This window comes from Helicoverpa zea, chromosome 10 (assembly GCF_022581195.2).
Source record: "Helicoverpa zea isolate HzStark_Cry1AcR chromosome 10, ilHelZeax1.1, whole genome shotgun sequence".
NCBI classification, from domain to species: domain Eukaryota; kingdom Metazoa; phylum Arthropoda; class Insecta; order Lepidoptera; family Noctuidae; genus Helicoverpa; species Helicoverpa zea.
This window is the reverse complement of record NC_061461.1, coordinates 7,103,378-7,106,661: the sequence shown is the minus strand read 5'-3', so window position 1 is coordinate 7,106,661 and position 3,284 is coordinate 7,103,378.

The window sequence follows — 3,284 nt, the reverse complement described above, 5'->3', positions numbered from 1 at the left end:
GTTGACTGGCGCATGCGCTGCGAGGACGAGGACGCTTCGCTTGGGCGCTACACTCATTTTTAATGTAGCCCCTACCTGTCCACAAACGCACTTGTTACACTTATTATTTGGTGTCCTTAAACTATTAACACAGCAACCAAGTGGAACCCTGGCGTTGTAAAACCCAAAGTAAAAAGTTTTCATTAAGTGCTACGTTTAAAAGAAGGTGATCCTTTCAATAAAAATATATCACCTTCTTTTGAATTTGGTGATGTCGCAGTTAACCCTATTGATCTTAATCTTAAAGTAGTTTTGTTTTATAACGTCGTATATCAGCGTAAGGAGCAAGGCCGTTGAATGATACGAGAACTCTGCGCCGTTACATGAAGAGTTCAATTAATTTAACTACTCTTCATGTATGACTTCCCACGCTTAGCACATTCCACTCGTAAGATGATTTCATTTCTTTCAAAAAGTTCATAAGACCGTCTGTCATTTTTATTTACTTTATCTGGTCTTTTATCCTTTTAAGTAAACAATGGCTTTATCGTTATAAAGTTATAGATTAACGGTTTCGTCTATATTTTTAAGTCAGTGGCATTTCTTGCTCGTTAGGTAGGTACTACCTATTTGTAGGTTCTTAGAAAGGGCCAATATCTCTCCGAAGTCGTTCCCCCATGACTGAGGATCGTGATTATGGTCTGCATGTTGCACGAATTACGTGGCACTACCAGTTTCTGCCCATCGTTTATTTACAGTTGTGTAGTAGAACTTGGCAGAAGCTTAGTCTCTGGTCTGATATGTCCGTCGGATTGGTGAACGTCCACGACTTGGTACGTTTCTCCTACGTGTTACCAACGACGATAAGTTTCTTCAGATTCTCATCTCCTTTGCTTATAAATAGATACGTTGGCGATAGACTGTAGAGATACGTGTTTTACCAGGCTGGTCAAGGATTGACACATTGGTGCGTTTGGCGATCCATGGGATTCGGAGCATTAGCCTTTAGCATTTTTTCCACATTTCGAATGCATAAATTCTCTGCCTATCTAAAGATTGGATGTCATACTCGGCTATCCTTGAAAGTCGGGCACTCTTGGGTCTAGTCGTCAATTCTCAGATCTGAAATGAAAAAGTCTAGCGCCAAAGCCCAAAAAATTAAGTTTTCGGCCGGTGAGGACACTATCCGGTGATTTTTTTCAAACTTAGGGAAGAATAAACCAGGATCTAAATAAACGACAGTGTTCATCGTCATCTCAACAATAAATGTTAAAAAATGTGATGTCTTTTTAGACTTTTGACCCTGAAATATTTTTAACATGCAAGTTAAATACCTTATTTATTGTATTTTTCTGTTTATGTTAGTATTTCTTCTGTTGGTAGAACATGGTTGCTTTAGAAAAGTAGTTTTGGTCTAGTAGTGCCATCTGTACGTTTCAACAAACATTGAATTAGTTACTTATCGCCACATATAGCATGTAGTTTTAACAATCACCCTCAGATGTCGCTCTATACGCACAATCTAAATTCTAAAGTTTTACATAGGTGGCGCTAGTTTACACTTAGTCATAAATAACAACTTTTTTGTAGGTATAAACGTACAAAAACTTTTATTTTCCTCCTTCACAAGTACGTACAAAACAGGTCATTATGACTAATACTACCTACTGAATATAAAATCGGAGGAGTGTTTAGCCTTGATGATTTTCAACAGCAATTACAATTTTTGAGGAAAACTTACGAATGTTTTCGTATTTCGTATACTTAGACGATCTATGATACCAACTTGCCCGTACATAAGCCAGTTTTAAAGGCCTATTCTAGTCTATGTGATCTCGTTATTATGGAAGCTGACTGGAGATACGTAGTTTTACTTCTTCCCTGATAACCTAAAGATTTTGCTGGGGCGCTAGGAGGGGGCTAATTTGAGATTATTAAGCGAAGAATTCCTTAAGTGATCCGTAATTATCGTGTTAACACTTTAACTAAGAATGCACTGTAAGGAAATGCTCATTATATTTTATTATTTTATGTTACACTTATCAGCAATAATGTGACTGTCACTCTATTCCGCTAGGTACCACTGACGAGCTACAATAAAATAATAAACTGTACCTATCTACAAATATTGAACCTTCATGATATCTAAAATTATGACGCGTTCTACCTATATAATGAATTACTGCTATAAAATAGCTATCAAATTATTTATAATCGAACGCTGTAAAGTTTTACGAACCTAAAGAATAGGAAAAATGATATTTTCTCATTTAGTACTTTATTCTGTTCTATATAGCAAGGAAAACGGACGGTGAATCATATTTTATGAATCAACTCTGGGAAAGAGTTTAAGAGAATCCCATGGTAAAGTTCATGTCTCACTTTTATCCCGTACTTCAAGGTTTAAATACTTACACAACGTTCAACTTTCAGTTGCTCCTCGAAAGTGCATTAAGATGGATTCCATAAAAAAGGTAATAATCCCGATCTGTTTTTTTTTTTTTTTGCATAACTTAAATAACATGAAGGACTACATTATAATATGACAGTTATAGATTTCTGCCGAAGCCAATATGTGCTCGTTAACAGTGAGTTAACGACCTCACGTAAATGCACTAATGGTCATACTTTTTTAAATAAATTACAGTTAGGTATACAGTGTTTACTTACAGTGTAACCTTTATGACATAAACGTATCTCGTAACGTTAATCAGTTTCTTATTTACTAAATAAGCTAAAAGTTTAATTTATTTATCTGATAAATTTTAATTAGGCGTTAATTAGCGCAAAAGTTTTATTGCAGTTTAATGAGTGCAACCTTATATATTATATTAGAGATTTCTTATTCATCAATGCCGCATTACAGTCATTATTGATTTTAACGATAACATTAATCAAATAAATGCTGGTTTTCTAGAGAATTCTTATTTATTTTCAATTAATTTAAAGATTTGCAAATCCAATATAAAATAACCATAGAAGATGCTGAAGATGTGAAAAAAAAAAAACTATATAACAGCGAGGCCGAGACCTCAGGGAAAATATTTTTGTTTATGAAGAAATACCATTTATAAGTGCAAAGGCGATAATTGTAGAGATTTGCAATAGTCGTATGATTATCTCAGCTCCGCTTTCGTCTAAGTACTGGAAAATTACAAGATACTCAAACTGTTTAAATAAACTGTCAGTATAGTCTTAGTTCTATCATGTAAATGGTCGCGGAAAATAGATCAGTGAAACTTCCTCATGTAAATCAGTTGTACGTGTTATTTTTTTGCGATTGTTTATTTCTGTTTACATATTTC